This window comes from Leptodactylus fuscus, chromosome 2 (assembly GCF_031893055.1).
Source record: "Leptodactylus fuscus isolate aLepFus1 chromosome 2, aLepFus1.hap2, whole genome shotgun sequence".
Classification (NCBI taxonomy): Eukaryota; Metazoa; Chordata; class Amphibia; order Anura; family Leptodactylidae; genus Leptodactylus; species Leptodactylus fuscus.
In genome coordinates, this window is record NC_134266.1 from 64240815 (window position 1) to 64265123 (window position 24309).

Here is a 24309-nt window from a genome sequence, read left to right on the forward strand (position 1 = left end):
TCGGTAAGTGTGGTCTTTTTCTGTGATTTTTTTTTATGTAAATTGAGTCCCTTTTAATAATTTTGTTATATAGTTACATAGTAGATGAGGTTTGATAAAGACGTCAGTCCATCAAGTCCAACCTATAACCCTACAATCCCTACCGTGTTGATCCAGGGGAAGGTAAAAAAAAAAAACATGAGGCTCATGCCAATTGCCCCATTTCAGGGGAAAAAATTCCTTCCTGACTCCAAACTGGCAGTCAGTATAAAAACCCTGTTAATTGATAAAAATAAATATTTATATATGAAAGCATTCTTACTTTGCAGCACTTTTTCCCACAATTGATTTAAAGGGAGACTATCACCTCCACCAAGCATGGTCAACCGTTATGGAGAACATTACTACGATAAATATCATACCTTTGTTATGTATATCACTTTTGTAAATTTTTAGAAAAACTATGAAGCTTTATGCAAATGAGCTAGTTTTTGCCCTAGGAGTGGGATTTCAACTAATTCAGCACTGCTTTTGGTGCTCGGACCCCTTCCATCTCCTGCCTGCACCATTCTATGCCATGGGTGTTGAACCTCTACATAACCCATTGTACTTGAGCATCAAGATAAGAATTTACAGGGCAGATACAGGTCCATCCCCAGTACACATTAAAACTTCATATTGGTTTTTCACCAAATTTACAAAATGGATATATACAACAAAGATAATGTAGTCTATAACACATTAGTGATAGTTGAATATGCTTGGAGAAGGTGATAGACTCCCTTTAATCTTTTACCAAGACAGTACATCTAGGCTAAGGTGCTAAATTGTGGAAAAGCTGCATTTTTTCTTGCATATTTTCTGCAGTTTTTTTTTTGTTTTTTTTTGCCACAGCCAGGAGAACCATTTAGCAGAAGAGAGGAGTATAAGTGCATTCTATATATTCCCCATTCCTACTAAAGCCACTAAAAAAAGCAGCAAAATCTGCAACAAAAAAGAAGCTTTTCCCCGATGTGTAACCTCAGCCTTAAAAACTTGACATATCTTATATCCTCATAATTGAAACAGTTAGTATAATAAATTCCATTATCATTTGTGATGTTATAACTCAGTTTTTTTTGCACTTCTCTCAAAATATTAAAAAATAATGCTTATGCACTGTATATAAGCATTATATACTATATTCTATATTATGTACGGTCTCCTAGTTCTGTACAAACAGCTGTAAGCTAGCCCTAAAATATTAATAACAGGTCCTTTAACAAGAACCTGTCACCAGGTCTGAAGAGTCCAATAACATACATCATTTGATAGGCGCGGTCACTCTGACCATTTTGTTTTTTGGTTATCCAAATCTAAGTCATTCCAATTATATAAACCCTTTTAGTGATTTTGGCTATTTCTTTACAAGGTTAAAAGGGTTATCCTGGATTAGAAAACATGACTGCTTTCTAATCCTAAAGAGCTCCCCTTCTTCTCTTCAGGAGGTCACACCATGTCAGATGGCCATGCTGCAACTTGGTCCCATTCATATAAAAGGGACTATACGGTAGCAGGGCCATATGACCAAAAGAAGTGATGTCACTTCTCGAGGAGAGATAATGGAGTTGTTTCTGAATGGAAGCAGCCATGTTTTCTAGTCAACCTCTTTAAAGGGGTTAACTTGATGCAAGGAACAGGGATATACAGTACATATAACACCTACAGAACAGGCAACGTATAACTCTCCATTTTTTATTTTTATTTTTTTTCAAAAAAAGAAAACACTAAACCATGAATAGGTAAAACGAGTAACAAATCTGATATATGAACATAGAATATAAATCATAAAGTGCAATACCTATTTAGAATAGGGGTCAGTGACAAGCACCAACCAACATTTTTTTCCCCTGGTGTGTGGGGAACTCTTTGCTATCCATACCATTGCGGAACCCTAACCCAACCAATGGTCTTTATTGGTATTACCACTATACAGCGAGACCCCATACCTATCATAGGAACCCAAATACTAGCCCATATCAATCCTTTATCTTTGACCAAATATAAAACTACAAACGTGGGAGAGAGGGGTGAAACGCTGCTGTACCTGCACCAAAAGTGGAAAAAGAAGACATTTTGTAAAGGTCCTCTCCTTATATACCCCCAACTCAGCCTTCTCCCCTCCCCTTATCTTTCCTGCATAAACCACTCATTGTTAACCCCTTTGTTTTCATGCCCCTCTCCCCTATAATGTTGGCCTCATACCCGATTGCTCTAGGCGTTTCCATAACTGTGACCTCGGATACCTAAGCAATTCTTTCATCCAATTAAAGGAATTGTATAAGACTATAAAATAGACTACTTTTTTCCAAGACGTTACACCACTCTTATTCAAGTAAATAATGATGAGCCGGAAAAGGTCAAGAGTAGCGCTGCTTCTGGAAAAGGTCTATTTAATCTAGTCTCCTATAAACCCTTTTAGGGTTGTAATCCGTACAGTATGTATTCCTGTAGTGTAGTGACGAACCACTGCGGCTGAAGGCACTAAGAAACAGCACGACTCCATAAATAATAAATTCCATTATTGTTCAGGTCTCGGAGCACAAATGTGAACAACAATCATTAGCTCGGCTATTTTTATACGTTATTTTTAAGGACAGACAACTGTGTATGTCCACCAGCTGTAAGCGCTGCCTAATATATTCTACACAACACTGCCTCCTGAATACGAGACACTTAGAGCAAAACACCGATTTTAGAGCGCTGATGAGCTATCCATTTTACATGTTTTAACCCTTAGGGTTGTTTCATCCGAGGGCTGAGATACAGCGATATGGATCCTGAGATGACTCATGTGGATACATCTAGTTAAAAAAAAATATGTGAAGCACCCTCTGATACGGAGACGATCTCAGAGTGGACAGTGCTCTGGATAACAATAAGGTATGACAGGCGTTGAGATATGGAGATAAAGTGCTTATTATCTGTAAAGAGACATGAAGCGTGAAGTGACAAATCTCAAGATGGATTACGAGGACATTTCAGATTTTATTTTAGTGTTTCGATGAAAGTCTGTTTTGAGCATTCATCTCAATTCCCATAATTAATAAGGCTAAAAAGGTCATACTTGAACTCCATGATGTACATTTTATCAGTGTGTCAGTCATCTTGGGATATGAACTACTAGAAGCTCATGAAATATACATGGAGTTTCACAACCATGATACAACTGTGGTCCATTTTTAAGCTGTTTATATTGCATGTCTATTGGCATGATACATGTGATGATGTGAGGCATCTAGATCGTTATCTGGTGGGTTATATTAGGCCAAAAAGGTGGAGTCCATCAGTTTTAGTTACATTTCATCCATGATAAGAAAAACAGAAAAGTGACTGTATTTCAGAATGTCCATAATGTATATTGGAATATAGAGGGTAGATGTACCATTCCACTCTATGGAGCCGGACGTAGATAGACCATGCACTGTATAGTGAATGGAATTGGATGCTATCCATAGTGGGGGGGGGGAGTAACTTGCAGATCTGATCACTCAGATCCCCACTGATCAGTAGAACAGGGGACTTTTGTCCCCCATTCTGAATGGAGCAGTGGTCAGGCAGTGGGTGCAACACTTCATTCATTTCAATGGGAATGCCAGAGATAGCCAAAGTACTAGGCTCCTATGATGTGATGATGTGATCTATAGGAACTTGAAGATTGGTTAGTACTCATAGATGGATTAGTGGTGGAATAGGAGGCTGGATCTTGAGCACTAGCCTCGGTAAACGTCTATCATATTTGGTGGACACCTATTGGTGATCTAACTTTCAAAATAGAGTTGTCTATTCCATCACCCTCCCCATTCTAAGTTTTATAAACTTGGGAGTTAGGATTTAGCATTAGTAGCCCCATGAGACACCAGTTATGGAAAAACAGGTTAGGGGGCGACATATATGAAGTTTAATTTTATCAGTGGCCCCACGCAATCTTTATGGGCTAAGCCAGCTCTGGAGAATGTCCATGGAGAAATAAAATAAAGTACACAGCACAATATACCATGATAATCAGAGGATACATTAGTGAGTAAGAAGTATTAGGGCTCGTTCACACGGGGCAAGAGGGGGCAGATTCTGATGCCAAATCCACCTCAGAATCCGTCCCTCACAATGGAGGTCTATGTAGACCACTAGCTTCCTTTTTTCCGTCAGCGGTATGTTACGGCTCACAGAAAAAAGAAGCGAGCTGCCCTTTCTTCAGGCAGATTCTGCGGCTGAGTCAGCCGTGTCGTCCGCCTCGCAACAGATCCCTCCAGACTAGGCCCATTCATTTGGACCTACTCCAGAGGGGGAAGCCGCGATTGTCGGAAGCCACGGCAAGTCGCGGCAGGTGCATTTTGGTCCTATTCTGAAGCGGCTTCCCGCATCAGAATCGGGACCAAAATATGTGGTCCCATGTTCTGTGTGAACGAAGCCTTAGTGAATGTATTCATTTATATCTATAGCTCTAGCTATTACTGAATACAGATGAAGATCTTTTTTTTCTCAATATCAAATAATTACCAGTCCCACAAATAGTCACATATAGGATATCACTTTGTGATACAATATCGCAAAATCAGTTAGTTTTGAATAGCTGGTCATACAATATGAAAGTGAATATAAAAGCCCGCTACTTTCAGCTATAATATTTTATAGTAATTTTCAGATTACTTTCCAACATTTAAAGAAAATTGCAAGAAAGTTGCTGCAATTTTTAGCCATTAAAAACATATCCAGTCTATAATAAACATAATTGTCATAAAAAATGACATGTCTGTGCCGATGCCAGCAAGTCTCTTGTTCTTGTCTTACATACCTTTGTAGGATTTGTGAAGTAATTTCCTCAGCTGACCTCATGTCAGGAGGCTGCTGAACAGATGAGGTAATAAGTTAGACAAATATGAGACAATTTCCCCCGGGAAAACACTATGACACAGATCTGGACCACTGTCATATATGAGATGGCCTTCGTATTAAAACAGGTTAGATTAAGAAAATGTATGTGAATGGGGTCAGTGTGTGTGTGGGACCCTAACCCTTACTTTAAGGTCCCACCTAAGAATAGCACAGCTATCAGCCAGATGTGCACCTATAATTTTGGATTTAAAGGGAAGGGGTGTTCCAAGTCTTATCTTATACATAGGGAGGCTTAACATAACATATGATATAATTATTTACCTGTTTGTTCGGGTCTAGCTTGCAGTCTCTGTTCAGATCCCTGGTATTTGGTTACCACCTGCTGCACACCATCATGTCAGCCAATCAGTGGTTGGACATTGAAGCTCCATTTAAAGAGAACATCACTCCGGAGACACTGATTGGCTGATGTACTGCTGTACGGGCGAAAGGTCAGCGAGATCGGGGACCCAGACAGAGACTCTCCATTGGAACCCTGACCTGAATGGACAGGTGAGTATATACTGTTATTTTAAGCCTCCCTAAAGGGATTCTACCATTAAAAAACTTTTTTCTGTGGATAACACGTCGGAATAGCCTTTAGAAAGGCTATTCGTCTCTTACCTTTAGATGGGATCTCCGCCGCGCCGTTCCTTAGTAATACCGTTTTTTACCAGTATGTAAATTAGTTCTCTGGCAGCGATGGGGCGGGCCCCAGCACTGAAAATGCAATGAGGGTGTCCCCACGGCTGCCAGAGAACAGGATCCTGTACCGCCTCTGTCTTCTGCTGGATCCTCCCCTTCTTTCTTCAGCAGCGTCACCTCTGTCGGCTCTTACACTAGTAGAGCCGACTGCGCATGCTCGCAATTGTGGGCTCGGAACTATGGCCGCGCATGGGCAGTCGGCTCTACTAGTGTAAGCCAACAGAGGTGACGCTGCTGAAGAAAGAAGGGGAGGATCCAGCAGAAGATAGAGGCTGCACAGGATCCTGTTCTCGGGCAGCGGTGGGAACGCCCTCATCGCATTTTCAGTGCTGGGGCCCGCCCCCATTGCTGCCAGAGAACTAATTTACATACCAGTAAAAAACAGTATTACTAAGGAACGGCGCGGCGGGGATCCCATCTAAAGGTAAAAGACGAATAGCCTTTCTAAAGGCTATTCCAACGTGTTATCCACAGAAAAAAAGTTTTTTAATGGTAGAATCCCTTTAAAAAAAAAAGACTTGGATCCTTTAACTTTACACAAACAGCAAGGATTATTGGTTACAGTACAAGCCACAAGGTTTGGTGGTTACAGGTATGATTAAATACAAAGTTTGACAGTTATGTGGTCTATTAAAAAATAATGTGTTACCAGAAAATGACCTATTTTTGTAAAACAAACAGTTTTTATGATGAATCTTAAAGGGGTATTCCCACCTCACATACTCAGCAGTCTTCACTCTCGTAAAATCTTTCTTCCTGGTTTCTTGCATCATTTGGTGGGCGGGGTTTCACAGGCAACCTGCCGTTTAGCTCCGCCCCAAATTCACGTGTAGCTCCGCCCACCCACATTGAACTATGAAGTACAGGCAGCAGCAACTCCATTCTGTGTTACATACAGAGACTTCCTGTCTCTGCCATAATGAACACAATTGAATTAGCTAGCCTGATAACTGGGAGAACAGAAGAAATGAAAGCAGCTCCTCAATCTGAGTGCAGGACCTAAGTCACATGGTGTAGACACAGGATTAGCTAGATACACAGGCTTGCTCCCTGCACTTAGCCCCTCCTCCCTCCCCCCTGAGAGCAGCAGATACATCACTTGACTCAGGAGCAGCTAGGTCAGGGCTGTGGCCACAAAGAATTGAATAAAGTAATATAGTGGCCAAAGAAAGCAGTTTTGCTGAAGCAGTGTATTTAGGAAAAGTCTTACATCCACATTAACAAGCAGTATAGATAGGATCCTTGTGATGGGACAACCCCTTTAAGGCTTTTTTGACATTTTTTTTTTGTTCTGCCATTTTCATTATAGACACATGAATGTGAAAAGTTATCATGACACAGCCATTTTTTCATGGTCATGTGAGTAAGGAATAAGCCAGATAAAAGACTGATACTTGCCAGTTTTCTTTGTAGTAGTCACTGTAAATTACAGACAAGACATACAGGATTACCATATAGGATAGCCCATCTCTAGATACAACCACTGACCCATCATCACATATCTTACTGATAATCAATGATATTACCGCTTATCTACTCCCCTCCCTGCCCAGAGCATGTCTATAGAACTCTCCCATAGACCTCAATGAGCCAGCAGTCTGAGGCCATGAGACTGCTATAAAGCATATCACTGAAGCTAGGGTCACACCTGGATTACGTTTAGGGATTCCATCTCTGAATCTGCCTGAAAAATGTTGAGACTTTTCTGTCTGCATTTTTCGGGTAGAAAGTGGAGTCTATGGAGTCTGTGGGTTTCTGCGGGTAACAGCTTTTTAAGCAGTTTGGGTTTCTGTTTTTCAGATCGCCAAGTGGATCCAAAGAACCGAAACCAAGTGCAGGTGTGAACCTAGCTTAAAGAGGACCTTTCACCACTTTTGGGCACATGCAGTGTTATATACTGCTGGAAAGCTGACAGTGCGCTGAATTCAGCGCACTGTCAGCTTTCCCGATCTGTGCCCGGTGTAAAGAGCTTACGGTGCCGGTACCGTAGTGCTCTATGGTCAGAAGGGCGTTTCTGACAGTTAGCCAGGAACGTCCTTCTGCCTCGCGGCGCCAATCACGCTGTGCTGTGGAGCGGGGAGGAACTCCCCCCTCCCGCTCCTGATAATGCTCGTCTATGGACGAGCTGTGTGAGCAGAGGGAGGGGGCGTTCCTCCCCGCTCCACAGTACAGCGCGATTGGCGCCGCGAGGCAGAAGGACGTTCCTGGCTAACTGTCAGAAACGCCCTTCTGACCATAGAGCACTACGGTATTGGCACCGTAAGCTCTTTACACCGGGCACAGATCGGGAAAGCCGACAGTGCGCTGAATTCAGCGCACTGTCAGCTTTCTGGCAGTATATAACACTGCATGTGCCCAAAAGTGGTGAAAGGTCCTCTTTAAATTACTGTTACTAGAGCGGAGAAGAATCTCAGGCAAGATGGCAGCCCAGTTAATGTACAGAAAAAAAAGAATTAAAAAAAATCCACAATCAGAAAGTAAAAAAAAATAGAAAATAGTGATAAATGTCACGTACTTTTTCAGTTTTGTCATGGAGGATCATTATAAAAGTACAATTCTTACAGTGATATAATATGGAACTTAACCACGTAATGACCAGCCTGTTTTAGGCCTTCATGACCAAACCATTTTTTACATTTTTCTGTTGCACATAGCACGCCCTACAACTTTTTTTTTATTTTAATGTAACTACTTGAGAGCATGATCTTTAGCGGGGCAAGTGGTAGTGTTTAACGATATTATTCTGACATAGATATACCTCATTCAATAACTTTTATTAACTCTTTGTGGGAGGCAATTAAAAAAAACAGCAATTTGGCCATTTTATGGAATTTTGTGCTATTCACTTTGTGGCTTGCGCTAGTTCACATCTGCATTCAGCTTTCCGATCCTAGGGTCCTCTTTGGCACCCGAGAAACGGAAACCTAATTCCCTTAAAAAGCGGTTACACATGGAAACGAGTGGACCCCATAGACTATAATGAGGTTCGCCAGGTTTCTACCCGGAAAATGTGGAGAAAAAAGTCCTGCTTACAATTAAATGGATACCAAATTTGTATAGTTTTTTTTTCAAGTTTTACTACTTTTACTTTTTTTATGCCATTAATTGTGCGGATAAAATAATATTAGAGTTGTATTGCTTGGGTCCATACAGATGCAGCAATGCCTATTATGTGTGATATGAGGATTATACATTGGCAACCCTGGAGGCCTTCACTAGGTTCCTGGCTACCATGTAAAGGAATGTGACCCTTGCGATCTTGTTTGCAAAGGTTCCAATGCCTCCAGGTGGCAGCCCCTTCCTCCATAACCAGCTAGGACCCACATCTGAGTGTGTGGGAGATTCTGCATTTTTCCAGTGAAACTGACATAGAAAGTCAATTGTGATGGAAATGTGCCTATTGCAGACTGATATTGAAAGTCTATATGGGGTTGCCCAGCCATTCATTTAAGGGTAAGAATGGCGTTAGATTTTAGCTATGCGCTTTGTAAAGCATACATTTTCACCAAATGTCTTGTGCTCTGTTAAAAACAAAAAAAACAGATTGACAGAGAAGCAGGAGGGGGATTTCTAAAAGAATGACATTTTAGATTAAATTGGCTATTAAAGAGCAATTTTTAGCAGTGACATTTGACTGTTCTATTGAACTTGGCTTGTAAGCGCTCAGTAGCTTTTATGGGTTGAGAAACTTTCTAATACAAATTCCCTTTTTCATTTCCTCTTTATTAAGTAGGATATTTACTGTAGGTAATGTCAGCCTGGGATGCCCACGGCCCACCCGCACAATGCATTCTGGGGGCCCACTACATGCATATAAATTTCTAAAATGTTGTTAATACAATATGTTAAGTAGTCCAAAATGATAATCACGTAATAGATGATAGATGAATATTAATACTTAACTTTTAATAAATAAATTAAAAAAATATATCAAGAGTGTAGATATCCCATCATAAAACAGCACAACCCAATGTCCTCACATAATCCAAGCACGGCAGCCCTGAACAAGATAAACAAAGCAGAGACTTACTGTGATTCAGAATGATGCATGTGCTGCCAATACCATATACTAACTAGACGAATGGAGGGAAATCATGCTCCATGGTTCAATGATTCTAGGAACCACACAACCAAAAGGCTATATAGGGAAGCCCATATATCACTGCTATCCCTATTAACCTTTAACAAGAGGAGGACTGTCCCTAATAGCCAATCTCGTGGCCACCGCCCTAAATAGTGTATGCCCCTGACTGGAACATGACCCTATTGTATATAATCTCTATTATTGCCTCATCTAGCAAAAATATATTGTGATAGAAACAAAGGAATGAATACAGAATGCGCCTTAGCTAAAATCAAACTCCAAATTAACCAAACATACAATCATCCGGAGGAGACAAAAGAACACATATATCCAAATATGGGGCCACACATACCTGCTACACAATGGCAGATGTCATGAAATTCAGACAATATAGTCATGTATTGTCCATCTAAAACACGGCACACATTCAGGTAGCATTATTAAATCCTTGTGGGGTTATAGAAATAGGATAACTTATATCACAATTGTAAAACAACCCCATAGTGTATATAAAAGTAGCCCCTTAGACAGTGGAGATAGCACAGTTACAACGTTAAACAACAGACTCTCCCCAGGTATATGGAGTGTTTGGCACTGTGTACCGTGAGCCAGAGATACAGGCATACAAAGCAGCAGTCCTCAAGCAGAAAGAGACTGTGCTGTACTATGGCTGTCTTTGACACTTCTATTATGAAATGGGGGTGCTGAAAAGAGGGCTTTGCTTCGGCTGTCTTTGGTGCCTCCATGGAAATAAATGGGAGCACGTTGATCCAGGGTTTTTATACTGACTGCCAGATTTGGAGTCAGGAAGGAATTTTTTCCCCTGAAATAGGGCAATTGGCATGAGCCTCATGCAGTTTTTTTGCCTTCCCCTGGATCAACACTGTAGGGATATAGGTTGGACTTGATGGACTAATGTCTTTATCCAACCTCATCAACTATGTAACTATGTAACTATGTAACTCTCCACCACCAGTATCTATCCCCTGTCCTATACCATGTAAAGACCTATCACCTATTTATCTACTCCATTGGATGCTCAGTTGCTTCTTTTTCTCAGTTTAATATATATATATATATATATATATATATATATATATATATATATAGCTACTGTACACTAAATATCTATGTGTGATACCTCTTAAGTCCTATGAAGACAACCTGTTCCCATATGCGCTAATAGGGAGTATGGAAGTCATGGAGGAGAATCTCCTTCTCAATTCCCCTCCTGATAAGCCAGAACCAAGAACTGCTGAACCTCTAACTAGTGTTGACATTTCTCCACCATCTTTGCAGTGACTGTACAGTCAATCATTGACCTCAGTAGAAGGTGTTATATATATTTTTGTTTTGCATTCATCTCTTCTCTGGCAAACGTTGAATAAAGGCTGGCACTCCCCCATAAGAGAGCAATTGCTTTTTTCATAGATGACATTTGTGTGTTGAGTTCCTACGCTCCCTAAATAAACACTCCCAGTACGCTTCTCTGTTTATTCAGCTTTCCTTTGTCTAATTTTACATTTTATCTTGAGATCCAGTACCATTCTGTGTGTCAAATATACAATAACACGAGACACAATATAACAAAAACTCAAAAATTCTTTACATTTATCTGTTATTATTGAGACAAAAGCAAAGGGACAAGCGAAATTGTGGTGTCACATGGATTCCTATCTCTAAAGAAAAATTGATAGAAACAACACATGTAATTTCATAAAGCCAGATCTAAGCTGGTAGCATGCCATATAAAATACACACCCAGTTCTGCTGCTCAACTTGTTGTACCGCATACCTGAACATCTAAGGAAGCAAAGCAGTTCAAGAATTGACTCGATTTCACAGAAATGTGTTTGTATAATCAGGTCTAATACACAGTTCAGTCCTTGCACTACATAAAAATACTGAAGATATTTCAATGTATGTTGTAATTCTGTTATTCATCTATATACAAGCCCTGAGGGAATATAGGATGGTGCAGTGATGACCATATGACTGTATGTCACATAGTAGATATATAGGAAATAAAGTCCAACAAGGGTCCATGTCACTACTGTACCTGCCTGGAATCATCCTAGAATGGGATTATCATAGATCTGATGGCCTCACATAACAACAGATTGCTCAATTCTCTGTGTAGTGGTCAGACCAGGTACTGCTGATCAGCTACTATTGACTTGAATGGGTTCTCAGCTGCAGTGACTCAGTTCCACCACTATACATAGAATTGAGCTGTCTGCTTCCTGCTCCATTCTTTGTGTGTCAGATCCTGACAATAGCTGAACATTGGGATTTGTTGGACTCACGCCAATCTCATATTGATCGCCTCTACTACTAGGACGCAGCAAGTCATCAAGATTTTTATCCTAGAAAACTTCTGTAAAGATTATATTTGACAATACATGTGTACAAAGGAGAAAAAAAATCACCCATTATCTGGCACTAGAAATTCAATGACCTGGTACTAACTTCCACAACATTTGCCTTTGGGGGAGAGTTGGGAGGTCACATTAAATGGTTTACTGAAACCACCAAAATTGGTAGATCTGATCAACACATATATGATACAGTGTTGGCCAAAAGTATTGGCACCTCTGCAATTCTGTTAGATAATACTCATTTTCTTCCAGAAAAAGATTGCAATCACAAATTCTTTGGTATTAATATCTTCATTTAATTTGTCTTCAATGGAAAAACACAAAAAGAATTGTCAAAAAGCCAAATTGGATATAATTCCACACCAAACATAGAAAAGGGAGTGGACAAAAGTATTGGCACTGTTTGAAAAATCATGTGATGCTTCTCTAATTTGTGTAATTAACAGCACCTGTTACTTATCTGAGGCACCTAACAGGTGGTGGCAATAACTAAATCACACTTGCAGCCAGTTGAAATGGATTAAAGTTGACTAAACCTGTGTCCTTGTGTGTACCATATTGAGCATGGAGAAAAGAAAGAGGACCAAAGAACTGTCTGAGGACTTGAGAAGCAAAATTGTGAGGAAGCATAAGCAATCTCAAGGCTACAAGTCCATCTCCAAAGACCTGAATGTTCCTGTGTCTACTGTGCGCAGTGTCATCAAGAAGTTTAAACCCATGGCACTGTGGATAACTTCCATAGATGTGGATGGAAAAGAAAAATTGAGATTTCAATGCAAGGTTGTGCGGATGGTGGATAAAGAACCTCGACTAATATCCAAACAAGTTCAAGCTGCCCTGCAGTCCGAGGGTACAACAGTGTCAACCCGTACTATCCGTCGGCGTCTGAATGAAAAGGGACTGTTTGGTAGGATACCCAGGAAGACCCCACTTCTTATCCAGAGACATAAAAAAGTAAGGTTGGAGTTTGCCAAAACTTACCTGAGAAAGCCAAAAACATTTTGAAAGAATGTTCTCTGGTCAGATGAGACAAAAGTAGAGCTTTTAGGGAAAAGGCATCAACATAGAGTTTACAGGGGGAAAAAAAGAAGCCTTCATAGAAAAAAACACGGTCCCTACAGTCAAACATTGCGGAGGTTCCCTGTGTTTTGGGGTTGCTTTGCTGCCTCTGGCACTGGACTGCTTGACCGTGTGCATGGCATTATGAAGTCTGAAGACTAACAACAAATTTTGCAGCATAATGTAGGGCCCAGTGTGAGAAAGCTGGGTCTCCCTCAGAGGTCATGGGTCTTCCAGCAGGACAGTGACCCAAAACACACTTCAAAAAGCACTAGAAAATGGTTTGAGAGAAAGCACTGGAGACTTCTAAAGTGGCCAGCAATGAGTCCAGACCTGAATCCCATAGAACACCTGTGGAGAGATCTCTTGGTGGCAGTTTGGAGAAGGCCCCCTTCACATCTCAGGGACCTGGAGCAGTTTGCCAAAGAAGAATGGTCTAAAATTCCAGCAGAGCCTTGTAAGAAACTCATTGATGGTTACCGGAAGCGGTTGTGTGCAGTTATTTTGTCTAAAGGTTGTGCTACCAAGTATTAGGCTGAGGGGGCCAATACTTTTGTCCGGCCCATTTTTGGAGTTTTGTGTAAAATGATCAATGATTTGACTTTTTTTTTCATTCTCTTTTGTGTTTTTTCATTGCAAGCAAAATAAATGAAGATATTACCGTATTTTCCGGACTATAAGCCGCACATAAAAACCTACGATTTCCTCAGAAATCGTAAGTGCGGCTTATAGTCCGGTGCGGCTTATATATGGAAGGAAGCGGCGGCAAAGACTGCGTGCCGCTTCCATACATACATAAAAGGCACCGTAAGGGTGCATTCACACTACCGAACGCCAGCGTGTATCACAGCCGTACACGCCGGCGTTACAGCAGGGCTGCCGGACACTTCCTATTCATTTCTATGGGAGCCGGCATGCGAGCGCTCCCTATAGAAATGAATGGAAAAAAGCAGTCCATTCATTTCTATGAGGAGCGCTCGCATGCCTGCTCCCATAGAAATGAATAGGAAGTGTCCGGCAGCCCTGCTGTGACACCGCCGTCCTGAAAGAGAACGTGAAACTTACCCAACGGTGCAGGGTGGGCGGGCATTCTGGCCTCCTCTGCCTCCGATGTTCCGTCCTTCTCCTCCGGCGCTCGCTGATAATGGCCGGGGCGCATGCGCATAATGCTTCTACTGCGCATGTGCCCTGGCCATTATCAGCTTGCGAGCGCCGGAGGAGGACGGAACATCGGAGGAAGAGGAGGCCTGAATGCCCGCCCACCCTGCACCGCTCGGTAAGTTTCATGTTCTCTTTCAGGACGGCGGTGTCACAGCAGAGCTGCCGGACACTTCCTATTCATTTCTATGGGAGCAGGCATGCGAGCGCTCCCCATAGAAATGAATGGACTGCTTTTTTCCATTCATTTCTATAGGGAGCGCTCGCATGCCGGCTCCCATAGAAATGAATAGGAAGTGTCCGGCAGCCCTGCTGTAACGGGGGGGTGGGGTGTAGTAGTTTAACCTAACGTTTACGGTTGGGCTCTATCAGCATGATTTTGCTGATAGAGCCCCTCCTCGCCTGCCGAGCGCTTCCAATAGAAGCGGCTGGCACGCGGGGGGTTAAGCGGCCGCTGGCAAAGTCTGCCTGCCGCCGCTTTCAATAAGATATAATGCGCACCGGACTGCGGCTTATAGTCCGGTGCGCCTTATATATGAACCGAGACGGACTATAAGGCGCTCATGGGCAATGCGGCTTATAGTCCAGTGCGCCTTATAGTCCGTAAAATACGGTAATACCAAAGAGTTTGTGCTTGCAATCAATTATCTGACAGAATTGCAGGGGTGCCAATACTTTTGGCCAGCATTGTATGTACTGTCTGCTTACATGTTAGTGAACCTAAAAATGCACATCAATTTAACCAAATATCTTGAAATAGTGAAGAATATGTAAATGAAATCCAGAGATAATGGAAAGAAATTACAGCAAATGAAAGGAACATTAGACAAGACTGATATTCTCTGCCACTCCTACTTCTGGATACAATGCATGACAGAAGGTTCATATACACTTTTTGGGCTGAAATCAGCATGTTCTGTCAAGTCTGAGCTGAAGTATTAGGCCAGCTTGTACTATAAGCTATATTATGATTGACTATGTACAGGTTTTCTTGCCATTCAGAATTCAATGTTTATGGTAACAATACTTAGCTATGAATGTCACATCTATCTACTTGCTTTCAAAGTTATGAAATCACTCAAGAACCCTGTCACTGTGAGCAAGACTAAACAAGACTGAAAACTTGGCAAAGTGACAACACGGTCACATAAATTCTTCTCCAATATTTTTATAATGTGTATAATCTTCAATGCAGACTAAACTTTATCAGAGAACACAGGTAGTTGATGTTAAACCCAAATATTTATTGTAGTCTCTGTTAAAAAAAATAAAACTGTATGCGAAAAAAAACATTTTTATGAGAAAATATCTAAAAATGCTGTTTTATACCTTGTGCAAGTAAAGTTTTCTTTTTAAAACTAAAGCCCCATATTAGCTGGCAACATAAAAAAGTGTTGTGTGAAAAAACACAATGGCAACGTTTTGTGGTTTTCCCACTGCATTTTCCACAGAAAGTCCGAAGACATTCTGCTTCCATTTCACCTATAGGGAAATCTCGGCGTATGCATAAGTACAACTGACATGTTGCAGTTGTACTTACATTTTGGAAATTGCAGTGTGTTCGCTGCACATACTTTTCCGCCACATTACCTCCTCTTCATAGGACAGTGGGGGCCACTGTGGAGCATATTATATTGTGTGGAAGCTATTGTGGAGCATATTATACTGTGTGGGGGTCACTTAGTAGAATATTACAAGGAGTGGGTCTTCTTCACTATTCACATCACACACGAGTTTTTCCACAATGTGTCCAGGGACTGTAAAACGTTGCATTTTTTGGCACAGCCAAACTTCAACATTTATGCTACATAGGGTCCCGTCCTAAAGGGGTTTTTCCTTGAAAGCAAGTTACTCCCTCTTTATACACCGGCGTAGTTGAGCTAAGCACACATATTCAGCTCTACTTCATCGGGCTAATAGAATGCATTGGCCAGCGCTGATTGGCCAGAGTACGGAATTCGACCAATCAGCGCTGGCTCTGCTGGAGGAGGCGGAGTCTAAGATCGCTCCACACCAGTCTCCATTGAGGTCCGACCTTAGACTCCGCCTCCTCCGGAAGAGCCAGCGCTGATTGGCCGAAGGCTGGCCAATGCATTCCTATGGGAATGCAGAGACTTAGCAGTGTTGAGCCAGTTCTGCTCAACTACACCGTGTGCCGGTCATCCCATCAGATGTAGCAGAGCCGAGGGTGCACTAGAACCCTTATGCACACTCGGCTCTGCTACATCAGATGTAGCAGAGCCGAGGGTGCACTAGAACCCTTATGCACACTCGGCTCTGCTACATCAGATGTAGCAGAGCCGAGGGTGCACTAGAACCCTTGTGCACACTCGGCTCTGCTACATTTGATGTAGCAGAGCCGAGTGTGCATAAGGGTTCTAGTGCACCCTCGGCTCTGCTACATCTGATGGGCTGACCGGCACACGGTGTAGTTGAGCAGAACTGGCTCAACACTGCTGAATCTCTGCATACCCATAGGAATGCATTGGCCAGCCTTCGGCCAATCAGCGCTGGCTCTGCCGGAGGAGGCGGAGTCTAAGGTCGGACCTGAATGGAGACTGGTGTGGAGCGATCTTAGACTCCGCCTCCTCCAGCAGAGCCAGCGCTGATTGGCCAGAGTACGGAATTCGACCAATCAGCGCTGGCCAATGCATTCTATTAGCCCGATGAAATAGAGCTGAATGTGTGTGCTTAGCTCAACTACGCCGGTGGAGTAGTTGAGCTAAGCACACACATTCAGCTCTGCTTCATCAGGCTAATAGAATGCATTGGCCAATCAGCGCTGGCCAATGCATTCTATTAGCGTGAGCTGAGTGTGCACAGGGGTTCCAGTGCACCCTCGGCTCTGCTACATCTGATGTAGCAGAGCCGAGTGTGCATAAGGGTTCTAGTGCACCCTCGGCTCTGCTACATCTGATGGGCTGACCGGCACACGGTGTAGTTGAGCAGAACTGGCTCAACACTGCTAAGTCTCTGCATTCCCATAGGAATGCATTGGCCAGCCTTCGGCCAATCAGCGCTGGCTCTGCCGGAGGAGGCGGAGTCTAAGGTCGGACCTGAATGGAGACTGGTGTGGAGCGATCTTAGACTCCGCCTCCTCCAGCAGAGCCAGCACTGATTGGTCGAATTCCGTACTCTGACCAATCAGCGCTGTCCAATGCATTCCTATGGGAAAAAATTAGCTTGCGAAAATCGCAAGCTGACAAGGATTTCCATGAAATAAAGTGACTTATATGCCCCAGACATGCTTCCCCTGCTGTCCCAGTGTCATTCCAGGGTGTTGGTATCATTTCCTGGGGTGTCATAGTGGACTTGGTGACCCTCCAGACACGGATTTGGGTTTCCCCCTTAACGAGTATATGTTCCCCATAGACTATAATGGGGTTCGAAACCTGTTCGAACACTCGAACAGTGAGCGGCTGTTCGAATCGAATTTCGAACCTCGAACATTTTAGTGTTCGCTCATCTCTAATCATCTGGCTTGCCTGGTTGCTGGACTTTACAAAAACTTTACAAAACTTTCCAGCTACGCCTCCATCTTCTTCAGGAACATGCTCTTCTTGTGCCTTCTTCCGGCACAGGCGGTGAAACTTGTAGGCCTTGGGCAGAGGCTACTGCGCATGCCTGCAGCCACAAGAAAAATGGCCGGTTACACAGTAAGTAAACGGCCATTTTCTTGTGGCCTGTGGGCATGCGCAGTCGGCTCTGCCCAAGGCCTACAAGTTTCATCTGAATGATAGGATCCCTTTAACCATAGGGCAAATGGTGCATCTGCACCAAACCCTATGCTAGTGAGGGCCTCCTCAGCTGACCCAGTGGGACAATCCTGTATTTTGAGGGTTATCCTGCTGCTCCAAATGATAAGTCACATTTCTAAATCTATATGTATTGTTAGGACACAGATAAAGTTAAATGCAATGGTGAAGCACATAACTATCAGCTCCATGCTCCACCACTCAGGCTTTGACTGATGATTTCTGTGGCAGGGAGACAAGATGAGTGCTAAGACAGAGACATCACTATATCCAAATCCTGCATGCAACAGGGAATGGGGTTAGGTGAGTATAACTTTATTAAAAATTGGAAGTAATATATCATAAATGGTCACTGGGGAGCAAAGAACACTACATTGGGGGTACTTGGGGAGAAACTATACTGTGTGGGCCACTTGAGGGGACATTAAATTATTTTGGGGGCAGAGGTATGAAACCATTAAACTTGACCCAATGATGTGTTAAAGTAGCCCTTTAGCTTTTGTTAGCTATTCAGTGCAGCAAAACATTTTGAAAGATAGAAAAAAGGAGATGATAAAAAAATGACAACCACCTTTCCCCCTTTCACATATGTATAAACATGGATCTACACTGAAATGGAGTTCTTTGGTGACATTACTGAGTAGGAAAGTCCTGGCAGGGCAGTAGTACGGTACCTAAATATTCCCTGCAATATCAGTCGGACTCACACTCTGAAACAATGGGGCTTTAAAACACAGGTGAGACGGGTTAGAAGTTTCCTTTGAGGGGTTAACTCTTTGAATTCTAAATACATAAAACATGTAGCCATAGACTATAATTTCAGGCCTGTTCTCTCTTTCTCTGAAAGCTTTACAATCAACCACCCATCAGGTCAGTAAAAAGTTCAGGACTTTCTTGATGCAGGCCTCACATTGGAAATACATTTTAAATGAGGTCTGCTCTCAAAGCAAGTGACTGATCTCTCTGTGTATTCCTCTGGATTACCTGTCTGTTCTAGTTACATTATGTGAGCGCTTTATTACAGTCCATGTTACCGTTCTGCTGTTGTTTATTGTGAGACTGCCATAGCTTGTGTTGTGTTCTGTACAATGACTCAATGTTGTTAGATTCCACCATATCCCCGGTCTATCTAAAGAGAATCTCTTCTCAGTCTCCATCCTTATAACCCAATTGTCACTCAGTTGGAGATGAGTGCACCAGAGTCATAGACACATAATAAGACGTGTGAGACGATAATTGTTCTTATTCTCATATTGTTTAACTTGAAAGGGAGAAAATGTCTAAAGTAAAATACAATAACAGACTTGTCACTTGTTAAATGTGCACAATAAGAAAAATGATGATTCATGTTTCTCTAGTTAGGAACCAATTTTCACAGTAGTGTCACGAATGCCTAAAAACACAGTAAAGGAATTATGTAAATCTAAAGCGATAATTTAGGAATCAAAATCTTTTGGATTTTCTCCATGTGACACCTCAGACATAAAATACTGTATGTCCAAATAGAAAAAGGGAAGATTTAATTTGTTAGCTGTTCACACTTTCCATATCCATTGCAAATTCTGCCCTTCGGTAAAGTATTCATTAAAGGGAGACTGTCCGGTCAAACATGAAGGAAGGAAAAAAATCTTAGGGTTAGTTCACACGGGGAGCGGTAAGGCGGATTTTGGCACCAAGAGTGACGCGGGGAGCCGCGTCACTCTTGGGTCAAATCCCGCCTGCCACGACTGTCGTGGCTTCTGACAGTCGCAGCTTCCCCCTCCGGAGTAGGCTCAAATGAATGGGCCGACTCAGGAGATTGATGCTGCCAGGCGGACGCTGTGGCTCAACGAGCCGCGGAATCCGCCGGAAGAAGGGGCAGCCACCTTCATCTTTCCGTAAAAGTAGCCTGGCGGTCTCCATAGACCACCATTGTGAGGGGGCGGATTATGACGTGGATTACACATCATAATCTACCCCCTATATGCCCGTGTGAACTAACCCTTAGAGTTCAAGCCCTCTTCGTTTGGAAAGAACCAGAGAGGTCAAGCATAAGTATTCCAAAATTGTTAGTTTTATTGACAGCTCATGTTCTTAGCTTTATCTTCTGATACCCTGATATTTTCCTCAACTAGTCTTGAAATTGGTTAAACTAGTTTTGTAATAAAAATTTATTTTTTATTTTTTGCAGCCAACCAATATTACTTTAGTATGTGGTGGAATTGGCCGACTGGCATCCCCCATCCCAAAACCCAATGAGTGGAGCCCCGATAGTTTTTACAAATAAGCAGACTGTTATGGGAAATTGTTGAGCAATCATGTAGGGCGCTATCTATGATCTATGGGTTTCCGAGATAATGAATGATATTTTGGCTGCTACAGGCTGATAGTTCATTTCACAGATACTGTACAACCCTTCCAGTTTCTTATTTTATGCTTTCATATAAATGTGGCTTAATTGTAATTCTGCCTTTACCGTCATCATTATGTTTCTACCATATTATCATATATCAGCCTTACTTAACTATCAATTTGGTTGAGGGCTGCTTCCTTCAATTGTGCTGGCTGTGGAAGTTGTTTAATTTAGTAAGTCATCAGCAAGGAAAAAGCTGAGCGTTCCTCCAAGCATTCTGCCGAATAGATTTGCATGGGATAGACTGCTGACTCTAATCGAGGGCAAATTGCTGCGCTCTCAGTAATGCTCGGCTGCTGATTGATTAGACCATTGTTTTTATCTCTTTTGATGTGCACATAATTGCAAAGTGGCGCAGTATTGATAGACCATGCACACAATGCATATTACAGGGTTTTATTTCTTAAGATTATCAGGAGGTAATTAAGAGAATCAACCAAAACCTGGACATGGAAACCTGCTATAAAAAACAGCTAGTACATTACCAAAATTATCAGCAAGGCTCTGTACTATGAAGTCCTTGCCACAAAGTAGGGAGTTCATCAGTGATAATAGGACACATCTCTTGCTCCAAAGATGTGTCACATCACCTGCATTTTCCAAAAATGTGCGTGGAGTGGGGTGTCAGTCATACAGGAAATCTACATCACTTCCTGACCGATATAGATTTACATTCTGATGCATGGTAATGTCCCTGATTTACTAAGAGGCCAAAGCCACCTGATAAATAAGAGATGCCTTGCACCCGTTTGGAGTCTTTATTATGACTGGTGTCTGAAAAATAATCTTAGTAAATTTGTCCCAATCTGTACTGCCATATGGTGCTATGTGTGACACTATATTACATGATTATTAACTGTAGGAAATTGGAGGCATATAAGGTTAGGGCTACTCAGCAATTTTGTCCAAGAAGTGCATTGTGCGACCAAAGATTGACTTCTGTGTCACCTATGGCTATGACTGCAACCTCAAGTGACAAAAATTGTGACTAGAAGTTACAGTTGTAACAACTCTTACATTGGTGAAGGAGTTATAGGACGATAAAGCAATTTTTGGTCACGTACTACTGCTACTAATAATAATAATAATCTTTATTTATATGGTGCCAACATATTCCGTAGCACTTTATAAATCAGAGGATAGATGAGCAGACAATATGAGACATTACAATGTGACAAAGAAATAAACATATCAAACAATAGGAGTGAGGGCCCTGCTCACAAGAGCTTACATTCTATGAGGAGATAGAGGAACACATGAGGCCATAGGGTTGTTTGCTACAATGGTCCAGCCATCTTTTAATAGAAAAGTTTATGTAACCGAGTCTGTCACCAGCCGGTATCTGTGAATAAATAGATACTAAATGAAAGGATTACAGTGTAACTTCTAGATGGAGAGGACAGGATGGGGAGGAAGGATAAAAAGTGTAATTGTTCTATACTTCTGCACTTTACACTGTGATCAGGTTATATGATAAGCCTGCCTATACAGATGTGATTTTAGGGCAGTTTTGAAGCTGTTGTAGTTGGGGATTAATCGGATTGTCTGGGGTAAAGCATTCCAGAGCACTGGTGCAGCACAAGAAAAGTCTTGGAGATGGGAGTGGGATGTTCGGATAAGAGAGGGTGCAAGTCTAAGATCATTTCCAGACTGGAGAGGACGGTTAGGGCGGTAGACAGTGATGAGAGAGGAGATATGGGGGGGGGGGTGCAGCGCTATGGATGGAATTGTGGGTCAGAGTGATAATTTTATATTGTTTTCTATGATGGATGGGAAACCACTACATCAACTGACACAAGGTCTGTGTGACGTGAACAAAGTCATAAGCAAAGTCACTGTGTAGCCCTAGGGTAAAGGTATAGTGTGGCCGCTTGCACCTCTTTGGCTTCTATTTTATGGATCAGAAGTAATACAACAGAGCCATGTGCAGTAACACTTAATATGGTTGTCATGGACATTCAAACGTTTTTCAGCCTTATTATTTCTCTTTGCAGGAGCTAATATGAATGACAGTTTCAGTTAATTTAATGTACAGTTGACATACATTTGCTCACTGGGGGCAAATTGCTGCAATGTAGGATTTTTCCATTCACGATTCCTACACCACACTTGATATGTTCATAACACCAATCCAGGGATAAATGACGTCCTTAAATAAATGATTGCAAATGAGCGGGAGTTAATTCTTGCTATTGGTGACGCTTACAGCAATGTTATTAGGGCAACTTTTCCGGTAGGGTCTGAAGAATGAACCTAGACTGACAGAACAGACATTCAGAGTCATAGTGAGTGACAGACCGAGAGATGTGGTCACAATGAGTGACATGGAGAAAAAATAGCAAAAATTGCTAGCAGACTGTGTCCTGAGTGAGGAAAAACTCATTATCCCAGCTGCTTGTCACTGAAGTCCTGCTGTGCCAATACATTACAGGCCATTATATATTGTACTGTAAATGCAATCATAAATGGTAGACACTAAAGGGGTTCGCTTTGAGCCACTAAATACTGGTTGTCTGAAAAATAAAGAAAAATCAATGCCAAGAAAGAGGTGGAAGGAAATCTTGTGACCCAGTATTGAATTGATTTGAAACTAAATTCAAGAAACGTTAAGCCGGTAACCTGTTTCCTACATCCACATGAGCTTTTTCTATTATATAGTCTTTTTGCAAATCGATCATATTTATGGTCGAGGAGACAATTCTAGAACCTTAGACTTCTATATCCATAGATCACCTGTTATTGAAACATGCAACTGGATGGTACGTACAGTACGGAATACATCTGGGATGAATAGATGGCTTGGGGGTACAAAGGGGACATAATAGGATATCGTCTGACCATGAATTATTGCTGACTACATCCTAGTCTCTGAATAGAAATGCCTTGTAAAAAATTTTGATATGCTTGATCCTAAAGTTCTGGTTTCATATTGCAACCAGGCTGGTATATTAGTTACATATAAAAAAGAATCAAACTAAAAGGGCAAGGGCCCTGTACAGAAGTTTCTACAAGTTCATAGACATAGGGTACCAAAAATACCGTATTCTCCAATAGAAACAATTTCTACTAGGAAAAAATGCTGTACCCAATGAGACAACTATCTTATTTATATGGGGTGCAGATGATGTCAGGGGATGGAAGGATAGGGCATGTTGTATTTTATCATGCCCAATCCTTTGTTCCTCTGATAGATAAGCCATCACATTAGGTCTATAGCAGGGGCTCACTCTCCTCTCCACATTGAGAATGCATACATACTTGTCAAACTTAACATGCATGTACATGGGGGTTTGGGTGGTATATCTTTCAGACAAAAAAGTTTGGAGATGAACAAGTAGTATTCGATCAAATACCTCGCCGCCATAGGAATGCGTGTAAGCGGCTGAACACCAAGGGGTTAAGCGCATCGAATATTCGATGCGTTTAACCTTTTGGTGTTCGGCCGCTTACACGCATACCTATGGCGGCGAGGTATTTGATCGAATACTACTCGCTCATCTCTAGACGTCAACTATTGAAGGTATATGGATACATTTACGATTTGATGAAGTAATATTTGGTAAAACACATGAATGATACTTGCAATTGATTTCTAATGTAATTAAACATTTTTATGTGTATATCCTTCCCAACCCTAACACCCTAAAGATAGAGCAAGAGTGCTCATAGTAATGTAACTATATTTTGTCAATAGTGAGGAAGAGTACAAGCTACATAGTTACAAATTTACTTACCCCCCAAGCTTAACTTGTATATGAATGGATTCGATGCGCATATGGTCATACCTATGTTTTATAGTTATGATATTGCACGACTGAGCATAGGATTCACAAACCTTATGTCTGTAGTTCCTACAGCATGTGAAGACTTGTTACTTTACATTAT

General features: G+C 41.8%; 1 protein-coding gene across 1 annotated transcript in view; it reads right to left on the reverse strand.

Annotated features, from left to right (window-relative positions):
• PITPNM3 (PITPNM family member 3) overlaps positions 1 to 24309 on the reverse strand; it is a 425437-nt gene that overhangs the window by 400035 nt on the left and 1093 nt on the right. The gene's annotated exons all lie outside the window — the stretch shown is intronic.